The sequence below is a fragment of the Pseudophryne corroboree genome, chromosome 4 (assembly GCF_028390025.1).
Source record: "Pseudophryne corroboree isolate aPseCor3 chromosome 4, aPseCor3.hap2, whole genome shotgun sequence".
In the NCBI taxonomy this organism is placed as follows: domain Eukaryota; kingdom Metazoa; phylum Chordata; class Amphibia; order Anura; family Myobatrachidae; genus Pseudophryne; species Pseudophryne corroboree.
Genome location: NC_086447.1, coordinates 696,180,010 through 696,206,831, shown reverse-complemented (window position 1 = coordinate 696,206,831; position 26,822 = coordinate 696,180,010). Strand labels below are relative to the sequence as shown.

General features: G+C 39.1%; 12 non-coding genes across 12 annotated transcripts; all 12 read left to right on the top strand.

Moving 5' to 3' along the window:
* The first annotated feature begins 912 nt into the window (after positions 1 to 912).
* TRNAL-UAA (transfer RNA leucine (anticodon UAA)) lies at positions 913 to 995 on the top strand. Its single transcript has one exon. It is a non-coding gene; the product is annotated as a tRNA-Leu (tRNA).
* Positions 996 to 1,294: 299 nt separating this feature from the next.
* On the top strand, positions 1,295 to 1,377 carry TRNAL-UAA (transfer RNA leucine (anticodon UAA)). The gene has a single exon. It is a non-coding gene; the product is annotated as a tRNA-Leu (tRNA).
* A 1,182-nt stretch (positions 1,378 to 2,559) lies between these two features.
* Positions 2,560 to 2,642, top strand: TRNAL-UAA (transfer RNA leucine (anticodon UAA)). The gene has a single exon. It is a non-coding gene; the product is annotated as a tRNA-Leu (tRNA).
* A 5,168-nt stretch (positions 2,643 to 7,810) lies between these two features.
* Positions 7,811 to 7,893, top strand: TRNAL-UAA (transfer RNA leucine (anticodon UAA)). Its single transcript has one exon. It is a non-coding gene; the product is annotated as a tRNA-Leu (tRNA).
* A 4,333-nt stretch (positions 7,894 to 12,226) lies between these two features.
* TRNAL-UAA (transfer RNA leucine (anticodon UAA)) lies at positions 12,227 to 12,309 on the top strand. The gene has a single exon. It is a non-coding gene; the product is annotated as a tRNA-Leu (tRNA).
* A 298-nt stretch (positions 12,310 to 12,607) lies between these two features.
* TRNAL-UAA (transfer RNA leucine (anticodon UAA)) lies at positions 12,608 to 12,690 on the top strand. The gene has a single exon. It is a non-coding gene; the product is annotated as a tRNA-Leu (tRNA).
* Positions 12,691 to 14,428: 1,738 nt separating this feature from the next.
* Positions 14,429 to 14,511, top strand: TRNAL-UAA (transfer RNA leucine (anticodon UAA)). Its single transcript has one exon. It is a non-coding gene; the product is annotated as a tRNA-Leu (tRNA).
* A 298-nt stretch (positions 14,512 to 14,809) lies between these two features.
* On the top strand, positions 14,810 to 14,892 carry TRNAL-UAA (transfer RNA leucine (anticodon UAA)). The gene has a single exon. It is a non-coding gene; the product is annotated as a tRNA-Leu (tRNA).
* A 1,210-nt stretch (positions 14,893 to 16,102) lies between these two features.
* On the top strand, positions 16,103 to 16,185 carry TRNAL-UAA (transfer RNA leucine (anticodon UAA)). The gene has a single exon. It is a non-coding gene; the product is annotated as a tRNA-Leu (tRNA).
* A 1,741-nt stretch (positions 16,186 to 17,926) lies between these two features.
* On the top strand, positions 17,927 to 18,009 carry TRNAL-UAA (transfer RNA leucine (anticodon UAA)). The gene has a single exon. It is a non-coding gene; the product is annotated as a tRNA-Leu (tRNA).
* A 2,473-nt stretch (positions 18,010 to 20,482) lies between these two features.
* Positions 20,483 to 20,565, top strand: TRNAL-UAA (transfer RNA leucine (anticodon UAA)). The gene has a single exon. It is a non-coding gene; the product is annotated as a tRNA-Leu (tRNA).
* A 2,125-nt stretch (positions 20,566 to 22,690) lies between these two features.
* Positions 22,691 to 22,773, top strand: TRNAL-UAA (transfer RNA leucine (anticodon UAA)). Its single transcript has one exon. It is a non-coding gene; the product is annotated as a tRNA-Leu (tRNA).
* Positions 22,774 to 26,822: the final 4,049 nt, after the last annotated feature.

Here is a 26,822-nt window from a genome sequence, read left to right as displayed (position 1 = left end):
CAGGATGGCTGAGTGGTTAAGGTGTTGGACTTAAGATTCAATGGATTTACATCTGCATGGGATAGATCCCCACTTCTGTTTTGTATTTCAATTTCAGCTAACCAAATGAGGAAGAATTTGTCAATTAGGGAAAACTTTCAAACTATGGTGAAAGTCAATAACTTAAGCTACAGTACTTTGATAAAAAAAAATATTTTCAATCCATTTTCTCCTAAGAAACTGATTTTATATAACGTAAGTTAACAATGACATCCTAATATCCATTAAAATACCCAGTTATGTAATATTTTAAACTCCAAACAGTACAAAGTTATCCATGCACTTCATAATTAACATGAATAGTGCATTAGTATTTGCCATGAAAAGCTCCTGGGCACCACACCAGGATGGCTGCATTGTTAAGGCATTTGACTTAAGATCCAATGGATATATATCTGCATGGGATCAAACCCCAATTCTGGTATGCATGTTAATTTCAGATTCCTAAATATGTACAAGGTATAACTTTATTTTTTAAGGACATGTACAAAAGTTGATGTTGCTTGCATTTGTAAACCACCATACTTGTTCCACAAAATCCTTGACATGTGACAGGGCAAAAAAGAATGATAGCGACTATCTACAAATGTTGCTTGTAATCATTCAAAAGAAAGGACAGTCTTGATAGATGAGCAGTTAGAAATGTGGTGAAAATTAATGTCTTTAAACAAATATGGAATTATTATAAAACTTTTTATTCATAAGAGCCTTACTTGTGAAGAATAGAAATATAAGTATCATACTTTTAAAAAAAAACAATTACCAGACTTATGTAATAAGTAACAGTCAAAGCAGTATAAAGTTTGCTGAATAATTGCCCATGCACATTAAAAGATACATATGCTTTGCAATAGTATTTGACATGTAAATCAAACCAGGATGGCCGAGTGGTTAAGGCGTTGGACTTAAGATCCAATGGATACATATCCGCGTGGGTTCGATCCCCACTTCTGGTATGCATTTTAATTTCAGCTAACTAAATATTTATGATGAAGATTTCGGCAATTAGGGAAAACTCTCAAAATTCTGTGAAAATCATTAACTTAAATTACATTGCTAAAATAATATTTTCAATCCATTTTTTCAAAGAACCTGGCTTTCTATGAAGAAAAGAAACAATGATATCATAATATCCATTAAAATACCAAAAGTTATGTAATATTTTAAACTCCAAGCGGTTCAAAGTTAACAATGCACAGGAAAATAAACATGAATAGTGCAATAGTATTTGCATTGAAAATACCCAGGGCAACATACCAGGATGGCCGAGTGGTTTAGGCGTTGGACTTAAGATCCAATGGATATATATTCGCGTGGGTTCGAACCCCACTTCTGGTATGTATTTTAATTTCGGATTCCTAAATATGTACAAGGAACAATATAATCGAATAGGGAAATGTACAAGAGTCATTTTGTTTACATTTGTAAACTACCATACATGTTCCACAAAAGCATTGAAATGTGACAGTGCAAATAAACTTATGTAATAATTTAGACTCCAAACAGTACAAAGTTTGCATAAAAGTTGACCATGCACATTAACATATACATATGCAATGGGGTTCAGAATGTAATCCTGATGGACTGGATGCCTATGGTCAGAATACCGACATCAGCAACCTGACCATTAAAATCCTGACAGCCCTGCAGTTAATACCATAACCCTTCCATATTCCCTGCCCTTACCCTAATCCTCCCTTTTGGGTGCCTAAACCTTACCCTCCCCGGGATGCCTGACACTAACCCTCCATTCCCCAATGCCTAAAGCTAATGCTCCCTGCTTGGTGTCTAACACTAACCTCCTCTTCTAAGTGACTAAACCAAACCCTCCCTCCCTGGTACCTAACTCTAACCTACCTGTCCCTACACCGTAACCCCCCTTCTAATGCCTAAACCTAACCTCCCCCCTCCCCGTGGCAGGACAAGATTACATCCTGCTGAGAGGACATTCAGAATTCTAGGTGTCAGTATTTTCATGCTGTTAATCCCACCTCTGTTGGCATTTTGGTGCCGTTATTATGGCTGGTGGGTATGATTATGGTGTCAGTATTATGATAGCCAGGATCCCGCACGGAAGCCTTTTAACTGGGTACCATGCTTTGCAAAAGTATTTGCCATGAAAATGTCAAAAGCCTCACATCAGGATGGCCGAGTGGTTAAGGTGTTGGACTTAAGATTCAATGGATTTACATCTGCATGGGATAGATCCCCACTTGTGGTTTGTAATTCAATTTCAGCTAACCAAATGTGAAAGAATTTGTCAATTAGGGAAAACTTTCAAACTATGGTGAAAGTCAATAACTTAAGCTACAGTACTTTAATAAAAAAAATATTTTCAATCCATTTTTTCAAAGAACCTGGCTTTCTATGAAGAAAAGAAACAATGATATCATAATATCCATTAAAATACCAAAAGTTATGTAATATTTTAAAATCCAAGCGGTTCAAAGTTAACAATGCACAGGAAAATGAACATGAATAGTGCAATAGTATTTGCATTGAAAATACCTAGGGCAACATACCAGGATGGCCGAGTGGTTAAGGCGTTGGACTTAAGATCCAATGGATATATATCCGCGTTGGTTTGAACCACACTTCTGGTATGTATTTTAATTTCGGATTCCTAAATATGTGCAAGGAACAATATAATCGAATAGGGAAATGTACAAGAGTCATTTTGTTTACATTTGTAAACTACCATACATGTTCCACAAAAGCATTGAAATGTGACAGTGCAAATAAACTTATGTAATAATTTAGACTCCAAACAGAACAAAGTTTGCATAAAAGTTGACCATGCACATTAACATATACATATGCAATGGGGTTCAGAATGTAATCCTGATGGACTGGATGCCTATGGTCAGAATACCGACATCAGCAACCTGACCATTAAAATCCTGACAGCCCTGCAGTTAATACCATAACCCTTCCATGTTCCCTGCCCTAACCCTAATCCTCCCTTTTGGGTGTCTAAACCTTACACCCTCTCCTTGGGTGCCTAAACCTTACCCTCCCCGGGATGCCTAACACTAACCCTCCATTCCCCAATGCCTAAAGCTAATGCTCCCTGCTTGGTGTCTAACAATAACCTCCTCTTCTAAGTGACTAAACCAAACCCTCCCTCCCTGGTACCTAACTCTAACCTACCTGTCCCTACACCGTAACCCCCCTTCTAATGCCTAAACCTAACCTCCCCCCTCCCCGTGGCAGGACAAGATTACATCCTGCTGAGAGGACATTCAGAATTCTAGGTGTCAGTATTTTCATGCTGTTAATCCCACCTCTGTTGGCATTTTGGTGCCGTTAGTATGGCTGGTGGGTACGATTATGGTGTCAGTATTATGATAGCCAGGATCCCGCATGGAAGCCTTTTAACTGGGTCCCATGCTTTGCAAAAGTATTTGCCATGAAAATGTCAAAAGCCTCACATCAGGATGGCTGAGTGGTTAAGGTGTTGGACTTAAGATTCAATGGATTTACATCTGCATGGGATAGATCCCCACTTCTGGTTTGTATTTCAATTTCAGCTAACCAAATGAGGAAGAATTTGTCAATTAGGGAAAACTTTCGAACTATGGTGAAAGTCAATAACTTAAGCTACAGTACTTTGATAAAAAAAATATTTTCAATCCATTTTCTCCTAAGAAACTGATTTTATATAACGTAAGTTAACAATGACATCCTAATATCCATTAAAATACCCAGTTATGTAATATTTTAAACTCCAAACAGTACAAAGTTAACCATGCACATCATAATTAACATGAATAGTGCATTAGTATTTGCCATGAAAAGCTCCTGGGCACCACACCAGGATGGCTGCATTGTTAAGGCATTTGACTTAAGATCCAATGGATATATATCTGCATGGGATCAAACCCCAATTCTGGTATGCATGTTAATTTCAGATTCCTAAATATGTACAAGGTATAACTTTATTTTTTAAGGACATGTACAAAAGTTGATGTTGCTTGCATTTGTAAACCACCATACTTGTTCCACAAAATCCTTGACATGTGACAGGGCAAAAAAGAATGATAGCGACTATCTACAAATGTTGCTTGTAATCATTCAAAAGAAAGGACAGTCTTGACAGATGAGCAGTTAGAAATGTGGTGAAAATTAATGTCTTTAAACAAATATGGAAATATCATAAAACTTTTTATTCATAAGAGCCTTACTTGTGAAGAATAGAAATATAAGTATCATACTTTAAAAAAAAAAACAATTACCAGACTTATGTAATAAGTAACAGTCAAAGCAGTATAAAGTTTGCTGAATAATTGCCCATGCACATTAAAAGATACTGTTATGTACACCAGTGCCTGCAGGAAAGTACTGGTGTCAGAACTGTTATGCACAACAAATGGACTCACAGACAGACTGGGGAATATGACATAACGTACACAGAAGGTGATAGGGTAACAAAATACACACAAAGTGAACAGAGAAGCCCAGAGGCTAAGGAACTGGGTATCTCCCTTGTATTAGAAATGCTCAGATGGGAAAAGCAAGATGTTGTGTTTTAATACATAGAGAACCCGAAATGCTGTTGCTAAGGGCAACAGCAAAACCCTAAAGGGTTACCAACGGGTGTGGCAGTAAACTCCTTGGTCAGAGATGGAATGATAGACACAAGGAGAGTCTCCACAATCCTAATTCTCACTTGCAGTGCACAGGTTCAGTTTACTGCCACTAAACTGACCCCTGACACCTAGCACAGTGAGACAGGATTAGACAGGCAAGTCTTAGAATACAGCCGCAAACTTGCTAAGTTCACAGAGTAGTAACAGAACCCCAGCAAGCTAAACGACTGACTCCAGTCTTACTGCTAGGTCTGGATTGGCAGAGTGTAATACCAAATTCCCAGGCCTATTTGCAGTAAGCAACAAACAAATACAAAGCTACACAGTACTGGCTAACTTTCAGGAACTGACTAACCAACAAAGATTCAGCAGCATCTGCTTAACCTGGAAAGAGGCCTTATAAAGCAGGTGCTGTCCACGCCCCACTCAGACCTCACAGACTGTGAGCACAAAAACCAGCACCGGATCCCCTGCCGTGCACAGAGCCTATAACCACTGCACAGCAAAAGACCCGAACCGGAGTATCAGCTGCGCTCAGGTTACTCCGCTAGTACTTGTCTCCCGGTTGCCATGACGACGTGGCAGCACAGGGCAGGAGACCCTAACAGTACCCCCCCTCTGACGAGGGGTCAAAGAACCCCTACCACCGGGTTTATCGGGGAACTGCGAGAAGAAAGAGCGTATCAGTCTGGGGGCATGAAGATCACAACTGCGCACCCACGACCGCTCCTCCGGGCCATACCACTTCCAGTGCACCAAAAATGACAGCCGACCCCGAACCACCTTGGAGTCAAGAATCCTTTCAACAACAAACTCCCTCTGGCCACGTATCAGAAGAGGGGAAGGTCTTCCACTGGAAGAAGGATTACTAATCGCCCGTTTTAAAAGGGAACAATGAAATGTTTTATTGATACCCAAAGAACGGGGCAGATCTAACTGAAATGCCACCGGATTGATAACCCTGGTGATCTTATAAGGGCCGATGAACCGGGGGCCTAACTTATGAGATGGCTGTCTCAACTTCAAATTCTTGGTAGACAACCAGACGAAGTCTCCTAATTTGAAGCTGCAGGGTCTTTTCCGCTTATCAAAAACCCTTTTGGTCACTAATGACACAGACACAAGGGCTTTCTTCACTTTCCGCCAAATACCTCTAAGGACCGAAACCACAGAGGAACCACCAGGCGTGGAGTCCAGGGGGTCAAAAGAATTGGCCTTAGGATGATGCCCATACACACAAAGGAAGGGAGAGATCCCTGTAGCAGAGTGAGCCGCGTTGTTATAGGCAAACTCCGCCATGGACAGATGAGCAACCCAGTCAGTCTGACACTTGGAGACATAACACCTGAGGAACTGCTCCAAGGACTGGTTCACCCTTTCAGTCTGCCCATTAGACTGCGGATGGTAGCCTGACGACAAGCTGACAGAAATCTGGAGATCGGAACAAAATGCCCTCCAGAATTTGGCCACAAACTGGGATCCGCGGTCAGAGACCACATCAAGTGGCAACCCGTGGAGACGCACAACATGCAGCATAAATAATTCAGACAGGCGTCTGGCCGATGGCAGCCCAACCAGTGGAACGAAGTGCGCCATCTTCGAAAACCTGTCAACGACAACCCAGATGGCTGTCATCCCCGAGGATTTGGGCAAGTCCACCACAAAATCCATTGAAATGTGGGTCCATGGCTTAGATGGGATAGAGAGTGGATGTAATGGACCAACAGGAACCCCTCTAGGAGTCTTATTTCGGGCACAGATGTCACATGCCCGAACCCACTGATCCACATCCTTAGCCACCGAGGGCCACCACACCGCCCTAGATAGCAACTCCCGAGTTCTGGCAATACCCGGGTGACCTGCCGACTTCTTGGCATGGAATTCCAGGAACACTCGCTGTCTTAACCTAGGAGGCACAAACAAAAGACCTACCGGAAGGTCTGGAGGAGCCTGCTCCTGTGCTCTAAGGACTAATGATAAGAGGTCCTGGGTAATGCCCACTTTAATACATGATGGGGAAACAATGGGCAACGGCTCCTCGGTGGTCTCCTGGATTGGAGCAAAACTCCGCGAGAGCGCATCAGCCTTGATGTTTTTTGACCCAGGGCGATATGTTATCAAAAAATTAAAGCGAGCAAAAAACAAAGCCCATCGTGCCTGCCTGGCATTGAGACGCTTCGCTGACTCTAAATATGCCAGATTCTTATGGTCAGTGAGAATTGAGACAACAAACTTAGCCCCCTCAAGCCAGTGTCTCCACTCCTCGAGTGCATCCTTAATAGCCAACAATTCCCGGTTACCCACGTCATAATTCATCTCGGCAGGCGAAAATTTACGGGAAAAGTAAGCACAGGGATGAAGGCGATTATCAGACACTCCCATCTGAGAAAGCACTGCCCCAATACCCATCTCAGAGGCATCCACCTCCACCACAAAAGGACGCTCTGGATCTGGGTGTTGCAGCACCTTGGCCGAAACAAATGCCCTTTTGAGACGGGCAAAAGCCGCTTTAGCCTCACAAGACCAGTGAGCAACATCCGCCCCTTTCTTAGTGAGTGCCACCAAGGGCGCCACTATAGACGAAAATCCAGCGATAAGTCGTCTATAAAAATTCGCAAAGCCCAGGAAACGCTGAAGCGCCTTCAAACTAGTGGGTTGCACCCAATCCAGGACTGCCTGTACCTTGGAACCCTCCATTTGGAAACCTTCTGGGGAGATAATATATCCTAGAAATGCGATTTGCTGAACTTCAAATTCGCACTTCTCCAGCTTCGCCCCAAGCCGGTGGTCTCTGAGTTTCTGGAGGACTAAGCGTACATGCTTCCGATGTTCCTCCAGGGAATGGGAGAAGATTAGGATGTCATCTAAGTATACAACTAAGAATCTATCCAAATGTTCCCTGAGCACATCATTCATGAAATCCTGGAAGAGGCCTTATAAAGCAGGTGCTGTCCACGCCCCACTCAGACCTCACAGACTGAGCACAAAAACCAGCACCGGATCCCCTGCCGTGCACAGAGCCTATAACCACTGCACAGCAAAAGACCCGAACCGGAGTATCAGCTGCGCTCAGGTTACTCCGCTAGTACTTGTCTCCCGGTTGCCATGACGACGTGGCAGCACAGGGCAGGAGACCCTAACAGATACATATGCTTTGCAATAGTATTTGACATGTAAATCAAACCAGGATGGCCGAGTGGTTAAGGCATTGGACTTAAAATCCAATGGATACATATCCGCGTGGGTTTGATCCCCACTTCTGGTATGCATTTTAATTTCAGCTAACTAAATATTTATGATGAAGATTTCGGCAATTAGGGAAAACTCTCAAAATTCTGTGAAAATAATTAACTTAAATTACATTGCTAAAAAAATATTTTCAATCCATTTTTTCAAAGAACCTGGCTTTCTATGAAGAAAAGAAACAATGATATCATAATATCCATTAAAATACCAAAAGTTATGTAATATTTTAAAATCCAAGCGGTTCAAAGTTAACAATGCACAGGAAAATGAACATGAATTGTGCAATAGTATTTGCATTGAAAATACCCAGGGCAACATACTAGGATGGCCGAGTGGTTAAGGCGTTGGACTTAAGAGCCAAACGATATATATCCGTGTTGGTTTGAACCACACTTCTGGTATGTATTTTAATTTCGGATTCCTAAATATGTACAAGGAACAATATAATCGAATAGGGAAATGTACAAGAGTCATTTTGTTTACATTTGTAAACTACCATACATGTTCCACAAAAGCATTGAAATGTGACAGTGCAAATAAACTTATGTAATAATTTAGACTCCAAACAGAACAAAGTTTGCATAAAAGTTGACCATGCACATTAACATATACATATGCAATGGGGTTCAGAATGTAATCCTGATGGACTGGATGCCTATGGTCAGAATACCAATATCAGCAACCTGACCATTAAAATCCTGACAGCCCTGCAGTTAATACCATAACCCTTCCATGTTCCCTGCCCTAACCCTAATCCTCCCTTTTGGGTGTCTAAACCTTACACCCTCTCCTTGGGTGCCTAAACCTTACCCTCCCCGGGATGCCTAACACTAACCCTCCATTCCTCAATGCCTAAAGCTAATGCTCCCTGCTTGGTGTCTAACAATAACCTCCTCTTCTAAGTGACTAAACCAAACCCTCCCTCCCTGGTACCTAACTCTAACCTACCTGTCCCTACACCGTAACCCCCCTTCTAATGCCTAAACCTAACCTCTCCCCTCCCCGTGGCAGGACAAGATTACATCCTGCTGAGAGGACATTCAGAATTCTAGGTGTCAGTATTTTCATGCTGTTAATCCCACCTCTGTTGGCATTTTGGTGCCGTTATTATGGCTGGTGGGTACGATTATGGTGTCAGTATTATGATAGCCAGGATCCCGCATGGAAGCCTTTTAACTGGGTCCCATGCTTTGCAAAAGTATAAGCCATGAAAATGTCAAAAGCCTCACATCAGGATGGCCGCGTGGTTAAGGTGTTGGATTTAAGATTCAATCGATTTACATCTGCATGGGATAGATCCCCACTTCTGGTTTGTATTTCTATTTCAGCTAACCAAATGAGGAAGAATTTGTCAATTAGGGAAAACTTTCAAACTATGGTGAAAGTCAATAACTTAAGCTACAGTACTTTGATCAAAAAATATTTTCAATCCATTTTCTCCAAAGAAACTGATTTTTTATAAAGAAAGTAAACAATGATATCCTAATATCCATTAAAATACCCAGTTATGTAATATGTTAAACTCCAAACAGTACAAAGTTAACCATGCACATCATAATTAACATGAATAGTGCATTAGTATTTGCCATGAAAAGCTCTTGGGCACCACACCAGGATGGCTGCATGGTTAAGGCATTTGACTTAAGATCCAATGGATATATATTCACATGGGATCGAATCCCAATTCTGGTATGCATGTTAATTTCAGATTCCTAAATATGTACAAGGAATAACATTATTAATTAAGGACATGTACAAAAGATGATGTTGCTTGCATTTGTAACCCACCATACTTGTTCCACAAAATCCTTGACATGTGACAGGGCAAAAAAAGAATGATAGCAACTATCTACAAATGTTGCTTGTAATCATTCAAAAGAAAGGACAGTCTTGATAGATGAGCAGTTCGAAATGTGGTGAAAATTAATGTCTTTAAACAAATATGGAATTATTATGAAACTTTTTATTCATAAGAGCCTTACTTGTTGTGAAGAATAGAAATATAAATATCATACTTTTAAAAAAAAAACAATTACCAGACTTATGTAATAAGTAACAGTCAAAGCAGTATAAAGTTTGCTGAATAATTGCCCATGCACATTAAAAGATACATATGCTTTGCAATAGTATTTTACATGACAATCACACCAAAATGGCCAAGTGGTTAAGGCGTTGGACTTCAGATGCAATGGATATATATCCGCGTGGGTTCGATCCCCACTTCTGGTATACATTTTAATTTCAGCTAACTAAATATTTACGATGAAGATTTCGGCAATTAGGAAATACTCTCAAAATTCTGTGAAAATCATTAACTTAAAATACATTGCTAAAAAAATATTTTCAATTCATTTTTTCAAAAAACCTGGCTTTCTATGAAGAAAAGAAACAATGATATCATAATATCCATTAAAATACCAAAAGTTATGTAATATTTTAAACTCCAAGCGGTTCAAAGTTAACAATGCACTGGAAAATAAACATGAATAGTGCAATAGTATTTGCCATGAAAATACCCAGGGTAACATACCAGGATGGCCGAGTAGTTAAGGCGTTGGACTTAAGATCCAATGGATAAATATCCGCATGGGTACGAACCCAACTTCTGGTATGTATTTTAATTTTGGATTCCTAAATATGTACAAGGAACAATATAATCGAATAGGGAAATGTACAAGAGTCATTTTGTTTACATTTGTAAACTACCATACATGTTCCACAAAAGCATTGACATGTGACAGTGCAAATAAACTTATGAAATAATTTAGACTCCAAACAGTACAAAGTTTGCATAAAAGTTGACCATGCACATTAACATATACATATGCAATGGGGTTCAGAATGTAATCCTGATGGACTGGATGCCTATGGTCAGAATACCGACATCAGCAACCTGACCATTAAAATCCTGACAGCCCTGCAGTTAATACCATAATCCTTCCATGTTCCCTGCTCTAACCCTAATCCTCCCTTTTGGGTGTCTAACCCTTACACCCTCTCCTTGGGTGCCTAAACCTTACCCTCCCCGGGATGCCTAACACTAACCCTCCATTCCCCAATGCCTAAAGCTAATGCTCCCTGCTTGGTGTCTAACACTAACCTCCTCTTCTAAGTGACTAAACCAAACCCTCCCTCCCTGGTACCTAACTCTAACCTACCTGTCCCTACACCGTAACCCCCTTCTAATGCCTAAACCTAACCTCCCCCCTCCCCATGGCAGGACAAGATTACATCCTGCTGAGAGGACATTCAGAATTCTAGGTGTCAGTATTTTCATGCTGTTAATCCCACCTCTGTTGGCATTTTGGTGCCATTATTATGGCTGGTGGGTACGATTATGGTGTCAGTATTATGATAGCCAGGATCCCGCACAGAAGCCTTTTAACTGGGTCCCATGCTTTGCAAAAGTATTTGCCATGAAAATGTCAAAAGCCTCACATCAGGATAGCCGAGTGGTTAAGGTGTTGGACTTAAGATTCAAAGGATTTACATCTGCATGGGATAGATCCCCACTTCTGGTTTGTATTTCAATTTCAGCTAACCAAATGAGGAAGAATTTGTCAATTAGGGAAAACTTTCAAACTATAGTGAAAGTCAATAACTTAAGCTACAGTAATTTGATAAAAAAATATTTTCAATCCATTTTCTCCAAAGAAACTGATTTTCTATAAAGTAAGTTAACAATGATATCCTAATATCCATTAAAATACCCAGTTATGTAATATTTTAAACTCCAAACAGTACAAAGTTAACCATGCACATCATAATTAACATGAATAGTGCATAAGTATTTGCCATGAAAAGCTCCTGGGCACCACACCAGGATGGCTGCATGGTTAAGGCTTTTGACTTAAGATCCAATGGATATATATCTGCATGGGATTAAACCCCAATTCTGGTATGCATGTTAATTTCAGATTCCTAAATATGTACAAGGAATAACTTTATTAATTAAGGACATGTACAAAAGTTGATGTTGCTTGCATTTGTAAACCACCATACTTGTTCCACAAAATCCTTGACATGTGACAGGGCAAAAAAAGAATGATAGCAACTATCTACAAATGTTGCTTGTAATCATTCAAAAGAAAGGACAGTCTTAATAGATGAGCAGTTTGAAATGTGGTGAAAATTAATGTCTTTAAACAAATATGGAATTATTATAAAACTTTTTATTCATAAGAGCCTTACTTGTGAAGAATAGAAATATAAGTATCATACTTTGAAAAAAACAACAATTACCAGACTTATGTAATAAGTAGCAGTCAAAGCAGTATAAAGTTTGCTGAATAATTGCCCATGCACATTAAAAGGTACATATGCTTTGCAATAGTATTTGACATGATGATCACACCAGGATGGCCGAGTGGTTAAGGCGTTGGACTTAAGATCCCATGGATACATATCCGCATGGGTTCGATCCCTACTTCTGGTATGCATTTTAATTTCAGCTAACTAAATATTTACGATGAAGATTTCGGCAATTAGGGAAAACTCTCAAAATTCTGTGAAAATCATTAACTTAAATTACATTGCTAAAAAAATATTTTCAATCCATTTTTTCAAAGAACTTGGCTTTCTATGAAGAAAAGAAACAATGATATCATAATATCCATTAAAATACCAAAAGTTATGTAATATTTTAAACTCCAAGCGGTTCAAAGTTAACAATGCACAGGAAAATAAACATGAATAGTGCAATAGTATTTGCCATGAAAATTCCCAAGTAACATACCAGGATGGCAGTGTGGTTAAGGCGTTGGACTTAAGATCCAATGGATATATATCTGCGTTGGTTCGAACCCCACTTCTGGTATGTATTTTAATTTCGGATTCCTAAATATGTACAAGGAACAATATAATCGAATAGGGAAATGTACAAGAGTCGTTTTGTTTACATTTGTAAACTACCATACATGTTCAACAAAAGCATTGAAATGTGACAGTGCAAATAAACTTATGTAATAATTTAGACTCCAAACAGTACAAAGTTTGCATAAAAGTTGACCATGCACATTAACATATACATATGCAATGGGGTTTAGAATGTAATCCTGATGGACTGGATGCCTATGGTCAGAATACCGACATCAGCAACCTGACCATTAAAATCCTGACAGCCCTGCAGTTAATACCATAACCCTTCCATGTTCCCTGCCCTAAACCTAATCCTCCCTTTTGGGTGTCTAACCCTTACACCCTCTCCTTGGGTGCCTAAACCTTACCCTCCCCGGGATGCCTAACACTAACCCTCCATTCCCCAATGCCTAAAGCTAATGCTCCCTGCTTGGTGTCTAACACTAACCTCCTCTTCTAATGACTAAACCAAACCCTCCCTCCCTGGTACCTAACTCTAACCTACCTGTCCCTACACCGTAACCCTCCTTCTAATGCCTAAACCTAACCTCCCCCCTCCCCGTGGCAGGACAAGATTACATCCTGCTGAGAGGATATTGAGAACTCTAAGTGTCAGTATTTTCATGCTGTTAATCCCACCTCTGTTGGCATTTTGGTGCCGTTATTATGGCTGGTGGGTACGATTATGGTGTCAGTATTATGATAGCCAGGATCCCGCACGGAAGCCTTTTAACTGGGTACCATGCTTTGCAAAAGTATTTGCCAAGAAAATGTCAAAAGCATCGCATCAGGATGGCCGAGTGGTTAAGGTGTTGGACTTAAGATTCAATGGATTTACATCTGCATGGGATAGATCCCCACTTCTGGTTTGTATTTCAATTTCAGCTAACCAAATGAGGAAGAATTTGTCAATTAGGGAAAACTTTCAAACTATGGTGAAAGTCATTAACTTAAGCTACAGTACTTTGATCAAAAAATGTTTTCAATCCATTTTCTCCAAAGAACTGGTTTTTTATAAAGAAAGTAAACAATGATATCCTAATATCCATTAAAATACCCAGTTATGTAATATTTTAAACTCCAAACAGTACCAAGTTAACCAAGCACATCATAATTAACATGAATAGTGCATTAGTATTTGCCATGAAAAGCTCCTGGGCACCACACCAGGATGGCTGCATGGTTAAGGTATTTGACTTAAGATTTAATGGATATATATCTGCATGGGATCAAACCCCAATTCTGGTATGCATGTTAATTTCAGATTCCTAAATATGTACAAGGATTAACTTTATTAATTAAGGACATGTACAAAAGTTGATGTTGCTTGCATTTGTAAACCACCATACTTGTTCCACAAAATCCTTGACATGTGACAGGGCAAAAAAGAATGATAGCAACTATCTACAAATGTTGCTTGTAATCATTCAAAAGAAATGACAGTCTTGATAGATGAGCAGTTCGAAATGTGGTGAAAATTAATGTCTTTAAACAAATATGGAATTATTATAAAACTTTTTATTCATAAGAGCCTTACTTGTGAAGAATAGAAATATAAGTATCATACTTTGAAAAAACAACAATTACCAGACTTATGTAATAAGTAACAGTCAAAGCAGTATAACGTTTGCTGAATAATTGCCCATGCACATTAAAAGATACATATGCTTTGCAATAGTATTTGACATGACAATCACACCAGGATGGCCGAGTGGTTAAGGCGTTGGACTTAAGATCCAATGGAAACATATCCGCTTGGGATCGATCCCCACTTCTGGTATGCATTTTATTTTCAGCTAACTAAATATTTACTATGAAGTTTCGGCAATTAGGGAAAACTCTCAAAATTCTGTGAAAATCATTAACTTAAATTACATTGCTAAAAAAATATGTTCAATCCATTTTTTCAAAGAACCTGGCTTTCTATGAAAAAAAGAAACAATGATATCATAATATACATTAAAATACCAAAAGTTATGTAATATTTTAAACTCCAAGCGGCTCAAAGTTAACAATGCACAGGAAAATAAACATGAATAGTGCAAGAGTATTTGCCATGAAAATACCCAGGCCAACATACCAGGATGGCTGAGTGGTTAAGGCATTGGACTTAAGATCCAATGGATATATATCCGCGTGGGTTTGAACCCCACTTCTGGTATGTATTTTAATTTCGGATTCCTAAATATGTACAAGGAACAATATAATCGAATAGGGAAATGTACAAGAGTCATTTTGTTTACATTTGTAAACTACCATAAATGTTCCACAAAAGCATTGAAATGTGACAGTGCAAATAAACTTATGTAATAATTTAGACTCCAAACAGTACAAAGTTTGCATAAAAGTTGGTCATGCACATTAACATATACATATGCAATGGGGTTCAGAATGTAATCCTGATGGACTGGATGCCTATGGTCAGAATACCGACATCAGCAACCTGACCATTAAAATCCTGACAGCCCTGCAGTTAATACCATAACCCTTCCATGTTCCCTGCCCTAACCCTAATCCTCCCTTTTGGGTGTCTAACCCTTACACCCTCTCCTTGGGTGCCTAAACCTTACCCTCCCCGGGATGCCTAACACTAACCCTCCATTCCCCAATGCCTAAAGCTAATGCTCCCTGCTTGGTGTCTAACACTAACCTCCTCTTCTAAGTGACTAAACCAAACCCTTCCTCCCTGGTACCTAACTCTAACCTACCTGTCCCTACACCGTAACCCCCCTTCTAATGCCTAAACCTAACCTCCCCCCTCCCTGTGGCAGGACAAGATTACATACTGCTGAGAGGACATTCAGAATTCTAGGTGTCAGTATTTTCATGCTGTTAATCCCACCTCTGTTGGCATTTTGGTGCTGTTATTATGGCTGGTGGGTACGATTATGGTGTCAGTATTATGATAGCCAGGATCCCGCACGGAAGCCTTTTAACTGGGTCCCATGCTTTGCAAAAGTATTTGCCATGAAAATGTCAAAAGCCTCACATCAGGATGGCCGAGTGGTTAAGGTGTTGGACTTAAGATTCAATGGATTTACCTCTGCATGGGATAGATCCCCACTTCTGGTTTGTATTTCAATTTCAGCTAACCAAATGAGGAAGAATTTGTCAATTAGGGAAAACTTTCAAACTATGGTGAAAGTCAATAACTTAAGCTACAGTACTTTGATAAAAAAAATATTTTCAATCCATTTTTTCAAAGAACCTGGCTTTCTATGAAGAAAAGAAACAATGATATCATAATATCCATTAAAATACCAAAAGTTATGTAATATTTTAAAATTCAAGCGGTTCAAAGTTAACAATGCACAGGAAAATAAACATGAATAGTGCAATAGTATTTACCATGAAAATACCCAGAGCAACATACCAGGATGGCCGAGTGGTTAAGGAGTTGGACTTAAGATCCAGTGGATATATATCCGCGTTGGTTCGAAACGAACTTCTGGTATGTATTTTAATTTCGGATTCCTAAATATGTACAAGGAACAATATAATCGAATAGGGAAATGTACAAAAGTCATTTTTTTACATTTGTAAACTACCATACATGTTCCACAAAAGCATTGAAATGTGACAGTGCAAATAAACTTATGTAATAATTTAGACTCCAAACAGTACAAAGTTTGCATAAAAGTTGACCATGCACATTAACATATACATATGCAATGGGGTTCAGAATGTAATCCTGATGGACTGGATGCCTATGGTCAGAATACCGACATCAGCAACCTGACCATTAAAATCCTGACAGCCCTGCAGTTAATACCATAACCCGTCCATGTTCCCTGCCCTAACCCTAATCCTCCCTTTTGGGTGTCTAACCCTTACACCCTCTCCTTGGGTGCCTAAACCTTAGCCTCCCCGGAATGCCTAACACTAACCCTCCATTCCCCAATGCCTAAAGCTAATGCTCCCTGCTTGGTGTCTAACACTAACCTCCTCTTCTAAGTGACTAAACCAAACCCTCCCTCCCTGGTACCTAACTCTAACCTACCTGTCCCTACACCGTAACCCCCCTTCTAATGCCTAAACCTAACCCCCCCCCCCCTCCCCGTGGCAGGACAAGATTACATCCTGCTGAGATGACATTCAGAATTCTAGGTGTCAGTATTTTCATGCTGTTAATCCCACCTCTGTTGGCATTTTGGTGCCGTTATTATGGCTGGTGGGTACGATTATGGTGTCAGTATTATGATAGCCAGGATCCCGCACGGTAGCCTTTTAACTGGGTCCCATGCTTTGCAAAAGTATTTGCCATGAAAATGTCAAAAGCCTCACATCAGGATAGCCGAGTGGTTAAGGTGTTGGACTTAAGATTCAATGGATTTACATCTGCATGGGATAGATCCCCACTTCTGGTTTGTATTTCAATTTCAGCTAACCAAATGAGGAAGGATTTGTCAATTAAGGAAAACTTTCAAACTATCGTGAAAGTCAATCACTTAAGCTACAGTACTTTGATCAAAAAATATTTTCAATCCATTTTCTCCAAAGAACTGATTTTTTATAAAGAAAGTAAACAATGATATCCTAATATCCATTAAAATACCCAGTTATATAATATTTTAAACTCCAAACAGTACAAAGTTAACCATGCACATCATAATTAACATGAATAGTGCATTAGTATTTGCCATGAAAAGCTCCTAGGCACCACACCAGGATGGCTGCATGGTTAAGGCATTTGACTTAAGATCCAATGGATATATATCTGCATGGGATCAAACCCCAATTCTGGTATGCATGTTAATTTCAGATTCCTAAATATGTACAAGGAATAACTTTATTAATTAAGGACATGTACAAAAGTTGATGTTGCTTGCATTTGTAAACCACCATACTTGTTCTACAAAATCCTTGACATGTGACAGGGCAAAAAAGAATGATAGCAACTATCTACAAATGTTGCTTGTAATCATTCAAAAGAAAGGACAGTCTTGATAGACGAGCAGTTCGAAATGTGGTGAAAACTAATGTCTTTAAACAAATATGGAATTATTATAAAACTTTTTATTCATAAGAGCCTTACTTGTGAAGAATAGAAATATAAGTATCATACTTTGAAAAAACAACAATTACCAGACTTATGTAATAAGTAACAGTCAAAGCAGTATAAAGTTTGCTGAATAATTGCCCATGCCCATTAAAAGATACATATGCTTTGCAATAGTATTTAACATGACAATCGCACCAGGATGGCCGAGTGGTTGAGGCATTGGACTTAAAATCCAATGGATACATATCCGCGTGGGTTCGATCCCCACTTCTGCTATGCATTTTAATTTCAGCTAACTAAATATTTCCGATTTAGATTTCAGCAATTAGGGAAAACTCTCAAAATTCTGTGAAAATCATTAACTTAAAATACATTGCTAAAAAAATATTTTCAATCCATTTTTTCAAAGAACCTGGCTTTCTATGAAGAAAAGAAACAATGATATCATAATATCCATTAAAATACCAAAAGTTATGTAATATTTTAAACTCCAAGCGGTTCAAAGTTAACAATGCACAGGAAAATAAACATGAATAGTGCAATAGTATTTGCATTGAAAATACCCAGGGCAACATACCAGGATGGCCGAGTGGTTAAGGCGTTGGACTTAAGATCCAATGGATATATATCCGCGTGGGTTCTGGTATGTATTTTAATTTCGGATTCCTAAATATGTACAAGGAACAATATAATCGAATAGGGAAATGTACAAGATTAATTTTGTTTACATTTGTAAACTACCATACATGTTCCACAAAAGCATTGAAATGTGACAGTGCAAATAAACTTATGTAATAATTTAGACTCCAAACAGTACAAAGTTTGCATAAAAGTTGACCATGCACATTAACATATACATATGCAATGGGGTTCAGAATGTAATCCTGATGGACTGGATGCCTATGGTCAGAATACCGACATCAGCAACCTGACCATTAAAGTCTTACAGCCCTGCAGTTAATACCATAACCCTTCCATGTTCCCTACCCTAACCCTAATCCTCCCTCTTGGGTGTCTAACTCTTACACCCTCTCCTTGGGTGCCTAAACCTTACCCTCCCCGGGATGCATTCCCCAATGCCTAAAACTAATGCTCCCTGCTTGGTGTCTAACACTATCCTCCTCTTCTAAGTGACTAAACCAAACCCTCCCTCCCTGGTACCTAACTCTAACCTACCTGTCCCTACACCGTAACCCCCCTTCTAATGCCTAAACCTAACCTTCCCCCTCCCTGTGGCAGGACAAGATTACATCCTGCTGAGAGGACATTCAGAATTCTAGGTGTCAGTATTTTCATGCTGTTAATCCCACCTCTGTTGGCATTTTGGTGCCGTTATTATGGCTGGTGGGTACGATTATGGTGTCAGTATTATGATAGCCAGGATCCCACACGGAAGCCTTTTAACTGGGTCCCATGCTTTGCAAAAGTATTTGCCATGAAAATGTCAAAAGCATCACATCAGGATGGCCGAGTGGTTAAGATGTTGGATTTAAGATTCAATGGATTTACATCTGCATGGGATAGATCCCCACTTCTGGTTTGTATTTCAATATCAGCTAACCAAATGAGGAAGAATTTGTCAATTAGGGAAAACTTTCAAACTATGGTGAAAGTCAGTAACTGAAGCTACAGTACTTTGATCAAAAAATATTTTCAATCCATTTTCTCCAAAGAAACTGATTTTCTATAAAGTAAGTTAACAATGATATCCTAATATCCATTAAAATACCCAGTTATGTAATATTTTAAACTCCAAACAGTACAATGTTAACCATGCACATCATAATTAGCATGAATAGTGCATTAGTATTTGCCATGAAAAGCTCCTGGGCACCACACCAGGATGGCTGCAAGGTTAAGGCATTTGACTTAAGATCCAATGGATATATATCTGCATGGGATCAAACCCCAATTCTGGTATGCATGTTAATTTCAGATTCCTAAATATGTACAAGGAATAACTTTATTAATTAAGGACATGTACAAAAGTTGATGTTGCTTGCATTTGTAAACCACCATACTTGTTCCACAAAATTCTTGACATGTGACAGGGCAAAAAAGAATGATAGCAACTATCTACAAATGTTGCTTGTAATCATTCAAAAGAAAGGACAGTCTTGATAGATGAGCAGTTCGAAATGTGGTGAAAATTAGTGTCTTTAAACAAATATGGTATTATTATAAAACTTTTTATTCATAAGAGCCTTACTTGTGAAGAATAGAAATATAAGTATCATACTTTAAAAAAAAAACAATTACCAGACATATGTAATAAGTAACAGTCAAAGCAGTATAAAGTTTGCTGAATAATTGCCCATGCACATTAAAAGGTACATATGCTTTGCAATAGTATTTGACATGACAATCACACCAGGATGGCCGAGTGGTTAAGGCGTTGGACTTAAGATACAATGGATACATATCCGCTTGGGTTCAATCTGGTTCTGGTATGCATTTTAATTTCAGCTAACTAAATATTTACGATGAAGATTTCGGCAATTAGGGAAAACTCTCAAAATTCTGTGAAAATCATTAACTTAAATTACATTGCTAAAAAAATATTTTCAATCCATTTTTTCAAAGAACCTGGCTTTCTATGAAGAAAAGAAACAATGATATCATAATATCCATTAAAATACCAAAAGTAATGTAATATTTTAAACCCCAAGCGGTTCAAAGTTAACAATGCACAGGAAAATAAACATGAATAGTGCAATAGTATTTGCCATGAAAATACCCAGGGCAACATACCAGGATGGCAGAGTGGTTAAGGTGTTTGACTTAAGATCCAATGGATATATATCCGCGTGGGTTCGAACCCCACTTCTGGTATGTATTTTAATTTCAGATTCCTAAATATGTACAAGGAACAATATAATCGAATAGGGAAATGTACAAGAGTCATTTTGTTTACATTTGTAAACTACCATACATGTTCCACAAAAGCATTGAAATGTGACAGTGCAAATAAACTTATGTAATAATTTAGACTCCAAACAGTACAAAGTTTGCATAAAAGTTGGCCATGCACATTAACATATACATATGCAATGGGGTTCAGAATGTAATCCTGATGGACTGGATGCCTATGGTCAGAATACCGACATCAGCAACCTGACCATTAAAATCCTGACAGCCCTGCAGTTAATACCATAACCCTTCCATGTTCCCTGCCCTAACCCTAATCCTCCCTTTTGGGTGTCTAACCCTTACACCCTCTCCTTTGGTGCCTAAACCTTACCCTCCCCGGGATGCCTAACACTAACCCTCCATTCCCCAATGCCTAAAGCTAATGCTCCCTGCTTGGTGTCTAACACTAACCTCCTCTTCTAAGTGACTAAACCAAACCCTCCCTCCCTGGTACCTAACTCTAACCGACCTGTCCCTACACCGTAACCCCCCTTCTAATGCCTAAACCTATCCTCCCCCCTCCCCGTGGCAGGACAAGATTACATCCTGCTGAGAGGACATTGAGAATTCTAGGTGTCAGTATTTTCATGCTGTTAATCCCACCTCTGTTGGCATTTTGGTGCAGTTATTTTGGCTGGTGGGTACGATTATGGTGTCAGTATTATGATAGCCAGGATCCCGCACGGAAGCCTTTTAACTGGGTACCATGCTTTGCAAAAGTATTTGCCATGAAAATGTCAAAAGCCTCACATCAGGATGGCCGAGTGGTTAAGGTGTTGGACTTAAAATTCAATGGATTTACATCTGCATGGGATAGATCCCCACTTCTGGTTTGTATTTCAATTTCAGCTAACCAAATGAGGAAGAATTTGTCAATTAGGGAAAACTTTCAAACTATGGTGAAAGTCAATAACTTAAGCTACAGTACTTTGATCAAAAATATTTTCAATCCATTTTCTCCAAAGAAACTGATTTTTTATAAAGAAAGTAAACAATGATATCCTAATATCCATTAAAATACCCAGTTATGTAATATTTTAAACTCCAAACAGTACAAAGTTAACCATGCACATCATAATTAACATGAATAGTGCATTAGTATTTGCCATGAAAAGCTCCTGGGCACCACACCAGTATGGCTGCATGGTTAAGGCATTTGACTTAAGATCCAATGGATATATATCTGCATGGGATCAAACCCAAATTCTGGTATGCATGTTAATTTCAGATTCCTAAATATGTACTAGGAATAACTTTATTAATTAAGGACATGTACAAAAGTTGATGTTGCTTGCATTTGTAAACCACCATACTTGTTCCACAAAATTCTTGACATGTGACAGGGCAAAAAAGAATGATAGCAACTATCTACAAATGTTGCTTGTAATCATTCAAAAGAAAGGACAGTCTTGATAGATGAGCAGTTCGAAATGTGGTGAAAATTAATGTCTTTAAACAAATATGGAATTATTATAAAGCTTTTTATTCATAAGAGCCTTACTTGTGAAGAATAGAAATATAAGTATCATACTTAAAAAAAAAAAAAACAATTACCAGACATATGTAATAAGTAACAGTCAAAGCAGTATAAAGTTTGCTGAATAATTGCCCATGCACATTAAAAGGTACATATGCTTTGCAATAGTATTTGACATGACAATCACACCAGGATGGCGGAGTGGTTAAGGCATTAGACTTAAGATCCAATGGATACATATCCGCTTGGGTTCGATCCTTACTTCTGGTATGCATTTTAATTTCAGCTAACTAAATATTTACGATGAAGATTTCGGCAATTAGGGAAAACTCAAAAAATTCTGTGAAAATCATTAACTTAAATTACATTGCTAAAAAAAATATTTTCAATCCATTTTTTCAAAGAACCTGGCTTTCTATGAAGAAAAGAAACAATGATATCATAATATCCATTAAAATACCAAAAGTTATGTAATATTTTAAACTCCAAGCGATTCAAAGTTAACAATGCACAGGAAAATAAACATGAATAGTGCAATAGTATTTGCCATGAAAATACCTAGGGCAACATACCAGGATGGCAGAGTGGTTAAGGTGTTAAACTTAAGATCCAATGGATATATATCCGCGTGGGTTCGAAACCCACTTCTGGTATGTATTTTCATTTCGGATTCCAAACTATGTACAAGGAACAATATAATCGAATAGGGAAATGTACAAGAGTCATTTTGTTTACATTTGTAAACTACCATACATGTTCCACAAAAGCATTGAAATGTGACAGTGCAAATAAACTTATGTAATAATTTAGACTCCAAACAGTACAAAGTTTGCATAAAAGTTGACCATGCAAATTAACATATACATATGCAATGGGGTTCAGAATGTAATCCTGATGGACTGGATGCCTATGGTCAGAATACCGACATCAGCAACCTGACCATTAAAATCCTGACAGCCCTGCAGTTAATACCATAACCCTTCCATGTTCCCTGCCCTAAACCTAATCCTCCCTTTTGGGTGTCTAACCCTTACACCCTCTCCTTGGGTGCCTAAACCTTACCCTCCCCGGGATGCCTAACACTAACCCTCCATTCCCCAATGCCTAAAGCTAATGCTCCCTGCTTGGTGTCTAACACTAACCTCCTCTTCTAAGTGACTAAACCAAACCCTCCCTCCCTGGTACCTAAATCTAACCTACCTGTCCCTACACCGTAACCCCCCTTCTAATGCCTAAACCTAACCTTCCCCCTCCCTGTGGCAGGACAAGATTACATCCTGCTGAGAGGACATTCAGAATTTCTAGGTGTCAGTATTTTCATGCTGTTAATCCCACCTCTGTTGGCATTTTGGTGCCGTTATTATGGCTGGTGGGTACGATTATGGTGTCAGTATTATGATAGCCAGGATCCCGCACGGAAGCCTTTTAACTGGGTCCTATGCTTTGCAAAAGTATTTGCCATGAAAATGTCAAAAGCCTCACATCAGGATGGCTGAGTGGTTAAGGTGTTGGACTTAAGATTCAATGGATTTACATCTGCATGGGATAGATCCCCACTTCTGGTTTGTATTTCAATTTCAGCTAACCAAATGAGGAAGAATTTGTTAAATAGGGAAAACTTTCAAACTATGGTGAAAGTCAATAACTTAAGCTACAGTACTTTCATAAAAAAATATTTTCAATCCATTTTCTCCAAAGAAACTGATTTTCTATAAAGTAAGTTAACAATGATATCCTAATATCCATTAAAATACCCAGTTATGTAATATTTTAAACTCCAAACAGTACAAAGTTAACCATGCACATCATTGTTAACATGAATAGTGCATTAGTATTTGCCATGAAAAGCTACTGGGCACCACACCAGGATGGCTGCATGGTTAAGGCATTTGACTTAAGATCCAATGGATATATATCTGCATGGGATCAAACCCCAATTCTGGTATGCATGTTAATTTCAGATTCCTAAATATGTACTAGGAATAACTTTATTAATTAAGGACATGTACAAAAGTTGATGTTGCTTGCATTTGTAAACCACCATACTTGTTCCACAAAATCCTTGACATGTGACAGGGCAAAAAAAGAATGATAGCAACTATCTACAAATGTTGCTTGTAATCATTCAAAAGAAAGGACAGTCTTGATAGATGAGCAGTTCGAAATGTGGTGAAAATTAATGTCTTTAAACAAATATGGAATTATTATAAAACTTTTTATTCATAAGAGCCTTACTTGTGAAGAATAGAAATATAAGTATCATACTTTTAAAAAAACAACAATTACCAGACTTATGTAACAAGTAACAGTCAAACCCTAATCCTCCAATGTGGGTGTCTAACCCCAACCCTCTTCTTTGGTGCCTAAACATAACCCTCCCCAGGATGCCTAACACTAACCTTCCACTCCTCGATGCCTAAAGCTAATGCTCCCTGCTTGGTGTCTAACACTAACCTCCTAATCTAATTGACTAAACCAAATCCTCCCTCCCTGGCACCTATCCGTAACCTACCTGTCCCTACAATCTAACTCCCCTTCTAATGCACACCAGACGTATTGTTAACTTAATTCACCATATAAACTCAACTAAAACACTCTGGCGCTTGATGCCGAAAAAGCGTTTGATCGCATCGCCTGGCCTTTTTTTGTTTTCTACGTTGTCCACATTTGGCCTTCATGGTAATTTTATCACTGCAGTAGCAGCCCTCTATTCTAACCCCTCATCTACAGTCCTGACTAATGTATTAAGCTCACCCCAGTTTAGTTTAAGGAACGGCCGTCATCAGGGTTGCCCTCTCTCACCCCTACTTTTTGCCTTATGTATTGAACCTCTTGCAGCCCGTATTAGACTCAATAATGACATCGGGGGTATTAGTATGGGACAGGACTCATATAAAATATCTTTGTTTGCAGATGACGTGCTCATGACTCTCTCTAACCCCTTGATTTCACTTCCTAACCTACAGAAGGAACTACTTTTGTACGGTTCCCTATCTGGTTATAAAATAAATCATACCAAATCAGAGGCCCTCGCGTTTAATGTTTCATCTCATACTAATTTGACTTTGACCTCTACTTTTCCTTTTCTTTGGAGGCCCTCAGCTATCAAATACCTTGGCATATATATTACTAAATCCTATACTAACCTCTATCAGGCTAATTATGTTCCTATAATTAAAATGCTCACGCAAGACTTAGATAAATGTGATCGGTTATCTATCTCATGGATTGGATGGATTAACGCCCTAAAAATGAACTTCCTACCCTGTATCCTTTATCTGTTCCAAACTGTCCCGACACTGGTGTCCCGAGTGACTTTGACTTCCCTGCAAACAATGTGTCACAAATGTATTTGGGCTCATCGTAAACCTCGTTTAAAATGTACCATATTGGCCAATAATACAACCTCAGACGTTTTGGGTTATCCTAATCTTCAGGCTTATTTCAACGCCTGTCAACTTAACCACATAGTGTCCTGGCATTCTCCCCGATGGATCAGAAAAAGGGTTGATATTGAGAACTCTATATTTCAGGGTATTCCCCTGGACTCCCTTCTGTGGCTCCCCAAGTCCTGCAGACCAGCCTCGGCTTATTCAGTCCCCACGATTAAATTCACCCTCGGATTGTGGGACAAACTCGGCACCACTTATAATCTTTCTTCATACCCCTCACCTCTGTCACCTATCTGGGGTCACCCCGCCTTCCCCCCAGGTTGCGAACAACATATGGCAGATCCATGGCGATCTCGAGGTGTTACGAGATTTATCCATGTTAAAGGCCACTCTGCACCGATCTCTCTTGGAGATCTTCAAGAACGCCTTGTTATTTATTTATTTATTATTATCCTTTATTTATATGGCGCCACAAGGGTTCGCAGTGCCCAATTGCAGAGTACATAAACAAATAATCAAACAGGAAAACAGCAACTTACAGTTGACGACAATATAGGACAAATACAGGGTAAATAAACATAGCTACATCAGCAGATGACACTTGAATAAGTATCAGGTGGCAAAAGACTGCTGGATTTGGTGCAGCTGAAGACGATTAAAGTAAGAAAAGGGTAAGCACATGAGGGAAGAGGGCCCTGCTCGTGAGAGCTTACATTCTAAAGGGGAGGGGTAGACAGACAGGGGTGAGACAGATGGGGTACATAGAGAGCGTGGAACAGAGGTTTAGGATGAGATTTGGGTTTGGTGAAGAAGTGGGTCTTGAGAGCCCGTTTGAAGTTTTGTAGAGAGGTGGAGAGTCTGAGGGGGAGAGGTAGGGTATTCCATCATCGTGTCATTACCATTATATTCAAATTCTTAACTTTCTTAAATCACAACTTAAAACTACTCTTTTGAGATCGCCCACCCCCTTTAAACATACGTGTCTACTTTCAATTGGAAAAAAGGGGAATATCTCAACAATTTATAACTCTATTTTGGCTCTAGATCCTCCTCCTCGTGAACCCCATGAATTAGCCTGGGAATCAGACCTTTCTCATCTGTTAGAAGACGATCAATGGGAAGAAATTAAATTGTGCATTGCTAGAGCTTCCATTAGTGTGGCACTTAGGGAGACATGTTACAAAGTTTATACCAGATGGTATCTAGTCCCCTCCAGACTTCATTCCATTTTCCCCACGACCTCAAATCAATGCTGGAGACTTTGTGGAGAGGAGGGCACCTTTTTCAACATATGGTGGACCTGTCCCTCT